Here is an 8,667-nt window from a genome sequence, read left to right on the forward strand (position 1 = left end):
ATGACTGAGACTGTAACAATTGGCTACAGTGTTTCTGCCATTACATGCAGCCTCCTTCAGGCTATATTTGTATTTATTTATATATAAAGGAGGCAGTTTCTTTTATCTTCTAATTAAAATACTGTGGTGTACTTTTTGTTACATAAGGTCTCTGTTTTAGAACTCATTTGACTTATTATAGGTAAAATATAATTTAAAGGTCAAGTACTTTAAGGGATCCACTCTCAATTCATGAGCTCTTAGGCTACAAAACACTGAGTAAATTATAGGTCAAAGTACAACAAAAGATACATTTTTATACTGTTTTTGTTTGACTGCTTCTCAAGAGTCTATAGAGATTATACCTATTGTAATTTATTTTTTTATTTTGTTCGAGGAGAGCTCGTTTTTTCCAACATAAGATGCTGTTGTAAAGAATCTTAGCGTGAACAAGAGAAGATCAATGATGCATGTGCAATGAATCAGATATATGTTACAGTGCACTCCATGACACAGGAAGAAATGTAACCACAGAGAAGGGAGGGGGAGGTGGTGGTGGAGGTGGAGGGGGTGGGGGTTAGCAGTCAGATCAATAGTACTGCTAGAAAAACGCGTCCGTTCCTGACTTCACACTGTAAATTCAGCCTCCTCTGTGCCAACATTTTCTCAGCAGCGGGTGTGTGAATTACAGTGTATGTATGCACGCTATAATGCAGCCTTTTGTGCGTTGTGCTGTGGCTGCTGTAACATTTGTGAGATAATCTGTGTATGTTTATTCTCCACCAACACACCCAGCAGGAGCCTGCGAATGCAGTCAGCATGTGCGACTGTAAGTTTGCAATGCCACAGATGGAGACCCACTAATTTACTCATTATTGAGATTTAATATGGGCAAATGCTGCTGCAGAGATCACATGTAACTAATATACAGCATCGACACTCAGCCTGTTTGCCAGCTTCATTCGTACTCAAATCCACAGAAATATTTAGACTGGAAGACATGTTACTACTTTATTCAGCCCTAAATGCTTGAAATTAAATAGGTCTTTTTTTTTTGTTTCATATGCACAGGAATGACACACTCAGCAGCAACTGGAGCCAATTCATGTGATGGTTAGTCTCCTCTTGGCTCCCTGCTGAGCTGAGCTCTGTCACAGCTCTGAGAACTTAACGTTGCTTCAGGCCTTTCATGGCATGATGGCAAATAGAGCAGTTTACGTACAGAATCATCTGCTCATTCTGCCTGCCTCCAGATAATGCACTCTTCTGCGGCATCATCATTTTAAATCAAATCATGATTTTTTTAAAAGTCTTTCAGTGCATTAGGAATTGTGCAATCTATTAACTCCTAAAATAAATTAAATAATGTTGACATTGGCTTCTGGTTTTGCTGGAATTATCTTCTAATACTGATGTCTTATATAATAGATATATCATTTTGAATTACTAAAAAAGGCTGTAAAATGTTAACACCCTGTATCACATTTATTAAAACTCATTCCAGCATTGAACCAGCATTGTTTCTCTTATAGAATCAAATCAGTGCCTGGCTGCTAGAAAAATGGAAGCAACCATTGCTGGGCTCTATGTTGTTACAACGAGGCCCTCTACTGGCAGAAAGAGTCACCACGTTAAAATATCAGGACGTGAAATAAAAACCAGGATTTTCTCTTGACATTGGTTTCCGTGATGCTTCTTTAGGTTTTCCAGTAAGAATCCCTTATTCAACCCAGTTTTGGCCTTCGTAGTGGTAGAATGTGCAAACTTCAGGGTTAAGAAAATGCTGTTTTTGTTTTAAACTCCCTCTCGTTCAAATTATTTCTTCTCCAGATAAAAATCATGTTGTGACCCCATTAAGACAATTATAGCGCTAATATTGAGACAAATTTGGATTGTGTTTAACCTTTAGCTCTAAATTAATGTGTCATCCGCCAAGCTGTAAGAATATCTGACTGCACACACACACACACACACACACACACACACACACACACACACACACACACACACACACACACACACACACACACACAATCATTCTCTTCTTCCCTCTCACAAACACACAGTTCTCTCTCACCCTCCTGCAGAGAGTGTGTGTGCACCTTTGATCTGTTTTTTTTTTCTCTCTCCTGGAGCAGAAAACCATTACACACACTTTGTGTCCAGATACACTTGTCATGCATTGGTGAGCTCAGATCCCATGGAATCAAAGGTGTGGGTGATGCCTCCAGAAGCTGCATCAATATGCATGAGAGCTGGAGCTGCCCTATGATGTAATTGCAGAATCGGCGAAGGTCAGTGCCTCTGCCCGGCCTGTGCATGACATCAAAGCCTGGACGCGTCGCTCACACACAGTTTTGGTTTCCGTATGCTGATCTCCATGCATTTTGAAGACCAGGATGACTTTGCTGATTGATAACAAAATTCTGCTTTTAATTGTGTTCTCGCCAAACTTTAAAACCGGATGTCGTGCTCTCCTTGGACACGCATCACAGTGAGTCTTTCATCCCTGGAGTAAATCTGTGTACATGTGGTCCTATTCTCAATGCTCTGCTGGTTCTGACTATAATAGATTGTCCTTTTTATTCATGTTCCAGCTGTGGCCCTGATCTGGCCCCAAGGACTCTACTGCATATCAAAGCCAATATCCAAATATTTAATGCAAAGCACTGAAAAAATCTGTTTCCTGGCTAAAGATCCCTTGCTACATAACATTTTACTTTCTTATGAGTGAAATCCAACACATTTGCCTTTGTAGTGAGTCATTCCTCCTGCACATTGTGATGTGTTGTAGCCTCAGTTATTCTCTGTATTGTTTCCTGGGGGTTTTGATTCCAGTGAATCCCTCACTGCTGCAGCTGATTGATAGAACCAGGACAGAGAAAAACTTCTGTCACACCAATTTTTGGCCCAATTCTGTCACCTTATATGACTTTACCTTGTGTTATCCTGGAATCAAGCTCATCATTGAGGTATTTAAAAGGGTTCTGATGAGGTTTCTGTAACAAAAGAAAACTGAATGTAAGTCAGTCAAGACATCTCAACACATGAAATATGTTATTCATGACCAGCAAGTGGAACAATTCAAGACAATAAACTCACAAGCAGCAGATCTCACAGTATACCTCAAGTAAACTTTTTTTCTCTACAACCTTGCATGTTATTTTGTGTACAGAAAAGGGTACAGAAAGCCCAAAAAAGAAGCTCTGCGAGGCTTCACTTTAGCACAATGGTGCTTTGAACCATAGACCGTATTAAAAAGATGCACTACATGATATCTCCCCAAACATGAAGCCAAAGTATTTGGAGCCTTCTTTACTGACCTTCTGCAGTAAAGATCACAAACTCTGCCCCCGTCCATGTTAACAGATGTTACATGAGTTAGTCTTGGAAATGAAGATACACATCAACAGAATTTTTCTCAAATGTGGCTCCTGCGCACTGGAGGAGTCATGACAGAAGGAGAAACCTGAGTGTTTGCTTCAAACGGACACCTAAATCTGCGTGACTGGACTGACCTGAGGAATCTTTGCAGTTTTATCGGTAAGTTAAATGTGTGTTTTGGTTAGCAAAAGGGGCAGGACATCAAAAGTGCATAGGATCCTACTGTTCAACCCTGGCTGCTAAAGCCCTCACCAGCTCAATATGTCTTCTGCTTAACGTATGTAAAACTGGAGGAGGCGGAGATGCGTCGCTCGTCTTTACTGTATGCAAAGTCAATGGTTTGATCTAGGTTAAGTTCAAAAGTTTCTCTGTTTCAGTTTACTGTGATAGCATGCTAACATTTGCTAATTAGCACCAGAACAAAGTCTAGCTGAGATCAAAGCCATTGGTTCATTCACTAAATAAACCATGCATGTTAGTTATGCATTTATTCGTTCTCTTAGCACATAGTCCTGAGTAGCACAACTCTGTTCCTCTGTGTGTCTTATAGACGGTAATGGTAAATGGACTTGAGCTTATATAGCGCTTTTCTAGTCTTACAACAACTCAAAGTGCTTTTACACCACGTGTCACACCCACACATTCACACACTGATGGCTGGGTCGCTATGTAGTATCATCCATTGGAAGTAACTAATCCAATTCATACACCGCCACCGAAGCAGCGGGAGCAATTCGGGGTTAAGTGTCTTGCCCAAGGACACATTAGACATGTTGCCCAGCTGGGGATCGAACCCTCGACCTTCCGGTTGAGAGGCGACGACTCTACCAACTCAGATATGGATGGAAACAGATAAACTTCAACCTGAAATAATTACTGGCAACACTTACTTGATGGACAAATTAGAACCACGTGATGGTGCTAAATGAAAAGTTGGCATATAATAAACACAAATACATTTATGAAGTTTTAGATTTCACTTTAAACAAAAACTGTAGTTTATGTTTTTCAGAGGAACACCAAATCTTTCCACATCTACTGTAATCCATGAAACGTAATGCCACATTTCATACTAATCCATACAGTAGTTGTCAATATACTTCACATAGAACAAATATCAACCTTAAAAGGTCCACACGATTCATCCAATGAATGAAGATTTTATAGCAGTCCACCGAATAATTGCTGAGATATTTTACTCTGAAATGAAAGGATAGACTTGAACACCATATTGGCCATATTGCCAGGCTCAGAGACATGCTAATAAAGCTGGAAATATATATATATATAACAGCTAGCACAGAAGATGCCACACAGCTCTAAAATTAGCCGTTTCTTAGAGGGGAATGGGTTGCCAGTTCTGTGGGAATCCCCCTAAATAAGCTGCATAGTGGGACACTTCCTGTACAGTGGAAACTAAGGAGATTTCTGCGAGCCTCTGTCATTGCCAATAACCACAGTGGTCTAACTGAGCACTCCCCCAGGGCTGCTTGACTGTGCAGGCAATGGGAGGGGGAGGTGGGGCTGAGCTGATGCCTCTTAGACTGTCTGAACTCATTTAGGTCTTTGGGACACAGTCCATCTCTCTCTCTCTCTCTCTCTCTCTCGTGAGAATGAGGTTCATCATAACCCCACTGTGTTTGGAGATGACTGAGGATGGTGAGAGCATAGAAGCGAGGAGTGGGAGAGATTCAGGAGTGGACAGCAAGGCCCGAAAGACAAATACAGACAGACACGCAAGCAGATATTCTCAGGCCAGCCCGGAGGAGGGGGTGGGGGGCGGCTCATGGACCTTCTGGGTATGCCCCAGTGCTGACATCAGCAGAGGCAGTGTGACCCCCACCGGGCATCAAGGGAGAAGAGGATGAGGAGAAGAAGGGGGGGAGGGGAGAAGGATGGGGGTACAACACTTGTAATCGGATCATTGGCTACAGTGGGTTGAGTCGATGTGATCAATAGAAACTGCACATGCAGCAGAGAGCCTTTAATGGCCCTTAATCTCCATCCAGCCTGAAGAGGAAGGGAAGAAAAGGAAGTCACAGGAGTGAAGACAGCGCGCTCATATTACAACCTGGATTCACACTGCGCCATATTCTTAGATTCTACACACACACACACACACACACACACACACACAAATAGGCTACAGCTCAGTGTAGAGTCCCGACCGGTGACTCCCAGGACTCCAGGCATGCCATGTTTCATTCCTCTGCACCTTTCATTTCATTTCAAATGCATTACATTTTAGACCTTTCCATCCTGCACTACCCCCTGCCATGCAAAAAAAAAAAAAGAAAAACCCTCACCCTGAACAGTCACAGCAGAGGACATACTCTAAACTTTGAATTCAATAAGCAGCCTGACCTGATACTGTTCCTCAATTCATAGTCTTCCCAACTCAAGAGAGATAGAAGTCTAGTTCTGAAGTTTGAATGTGGTACCAGTGTCCTTCAGTTCATACATTTTACTCATCTGCTTCATAGATTACAGAATCATATTTATAAGTGCTGGGTGAAGAAGAGCGTCACAGAAGTGCAAGGCAGCATAATAAACACACAGATAAGTCATTGAATCAAAACCTCTCTCTCTCTCTCTCTCCCTCTCTCTCTACTTTCCCCTCCATACATACATTACTGACACTAACCAGACACCGCAGGGAAGAAGCAGAGCTGTTTATGACCTACTGTAAAATGAATAACGATGGTCCACATTTGCTCAGATGATCTGAAATAAGAGACCTTTAGATATCTGTAAGCGTCTCCTTGTTTGCCCTCCTTTTCTTTGTTACCTTCTCCATTAGCCAAAGGCGCTCTTTCCATTATGAAGCGTCGTAAAACAGGACAGATGATACTTTCCTCTTTCAACTTAGTGTGTACATTTTAGTCGATAGGACAGCAAGAAGAGCGAGGACATTTTTACACTTTCACTTCTCCACTCTATAATATTATATTAGTTATACACAAATGTATTTTGTGACCCGAGGAGTTGCATGAACTTTGTGGGTTTTACAGGCGCGTCTTGTTGCCTGGAGACATTTGAACAAATGAATCTCACTGGGCCTTGGACTATACCGTGTTGCTTTGAATTCTTTCTTGATGCATTATCATGAATACTTTTTATTTGTGTAGCACACATAGAGTGCAGAGGGTGTGATCGTTATTCCTCCTGTCAGAATAGCTTGATCAATGAAACATGTAGGAAATAGGAACTATCATCTAAAAGTGTGTTTGTTGTCATACATTTGAGATCAACCAAATAATTTAGCCAAAGCCAAAGTGCTAAAAACTGCAGTTCCTCGAGTGTCCACTTGAGTCCGACAGCAAAAACCAATGAATTCCTTTTAGAGGCGATATTAAAAAGCCATTTTTTACAGCAGAAATAAAAGTGTTTACTGCCTGGTACAAAGAAAAAAACGTCTGTGGTCTCCTTAGGTCATTTCTTTATTGCTAAAAACTGCAAGAGGCTAAAAAAAAGTATGAATCATCAGGATTTATTCTATTTAGGCAAACATTTGCATAATTAGGGGCCTTGCTGATTTGACTGACAGGTGGGTGCATTGTAGCTATTTGCCAGGAGGCTTAAGGCCTGCCTCAGCTCCACCCCTTCACCTGTTTTTAGATTGATTGAAAGTTAGTTAGAGATAGCAAATGCAATATGGCGACCGCCATTTTAGAGCTACATAAGGCCTATTCAGAAATCACTGGGTGAACTCAAAAGGCTACGTCCATGTTTTATACAGTCTATGGATTAAGTTTTCTTAAAGGGCCACTACTAACTTTCCACTTATGTTTCAGTTTTGTCAAGCAGCATTACTCTGACTGGGAAAACAATATTTGATCAAATCGATCCAAGGCATTAAGGAATTAGGGGGGCGGGAGGTGGTTTCAGTCGTAGAAGCTATATACTTGCATTATTGGGAGCGTAGGATTGAACGAAGTTGGACCTTTGCTAATGCAAGGGTCTAAAATGTTTGGACATCAGGGCCTCTTCAATAAGAAATAACAGGAAAATCCCTTTCCTTAATCTTTTTTTTCTTTTCACCTGGTTACCTTCATGGCTACTCTCCATTTGTTTACATCTAAAAGATTCTGCATCATGTGCAAATTGTGAGATAATGTGTTGTTAATAAAGACAAAAGAATTGCTAAAACAACCACACTTTGTCAAAGACAGACACTGAAATGTACAACTGGTGCTTTCTAGGAGTAGATTTCAGTCTGACATTGTTTTGGATGGCACAATTGGCATCCAGGACCAAATTCTTAGAACAAATTGTGCAGCATAAATATCTCTGAAACATGTGTCCTTTGTAGTAAATACACACAGTTGTCTCAAATATCTAAATGTTGATATCAAATACAACCATTCACATCAATAAAAATGAAGATGTGACCTCCAAGCCATAATTATTTGAGGAAATGTTCAATAGCTAGTCTTTATTTGTTTTAAAATCAGAACAATCGAGTCTCTCCAGCTTGGATCTACATCGTATCATTGTGTTCAGCAAAATGCTCAGCCGCCTCTACTTTCACTTCACAGAGAATGATATAACCATGGCAACAGAGACACCTTGGAGAAGGGCAGAAAGAAAACTTCGACATTACTGTCAGTCAAAGGCCAATGTTTTCAAATGAGAGATAAAACTGTTGATTATTTCAGCTGACATGCTGAGTAACACCTTGAAGCTCAAATATAGCTTTTAAAATGGGACTCAGCTGTGAGCTCCATTACAATAATCAATGTTGATGCACTTACATTTCTCACTTTAAACTAGAAGCTTTGGATGCCGTACACACAATGCTAATCAGCAAAGCAACATATTTACAGAATAATTACAAGTTGCTCTCATCTTCTTCATGTCAGATAACATCGTCATCATTAGGACTAATGTTCTGCGAGGACTTTCTGAGTGACACGTCATGGCCCACAGTGTGAAATCCTTCAAAACACTGAGAAAGTGCCAACCCTGAGACTGGGCTTAACCTTGCCTTGAGCCATGTGTTGATGAGTCTTGAGTGTGACTGAAACTTCAAAGGCATTTCAGCTCATAAGGCAGAGGATGCTCCTTCTCTCTCATCTTTGCTCAACTGAATCCCTCTGCAGAAGGACATTTTGATGGTCGGGAGGGGTGGGGGTGAGGATCGGGGGGGGGGATAAAAGTTTGCTTGGCACTTTCTTGGAACGGCTTTGACCAGTGTGGATGGAGGGGAAATTAAAAGCTGGTGACATTAAAGTCATTAGCCGGTTAGTTTGATCACTGAATGGTAAAAACAAAGTGACACGCCATTGAAATTGAAATTACATT

This window comes from Labrus mixtus, chromosome 19, assembly GCF_963584025.1.
Source record: "Labrus mixtus chromosome 19, fLabMix1.1, whole genome shotgun sequence".
NCBI classification, from domain to species: Eukaryota; Metazoa; Chordata; class Actinopteri; order Labriformes; family Labridae; genus Labrus; species Labrus mixtus.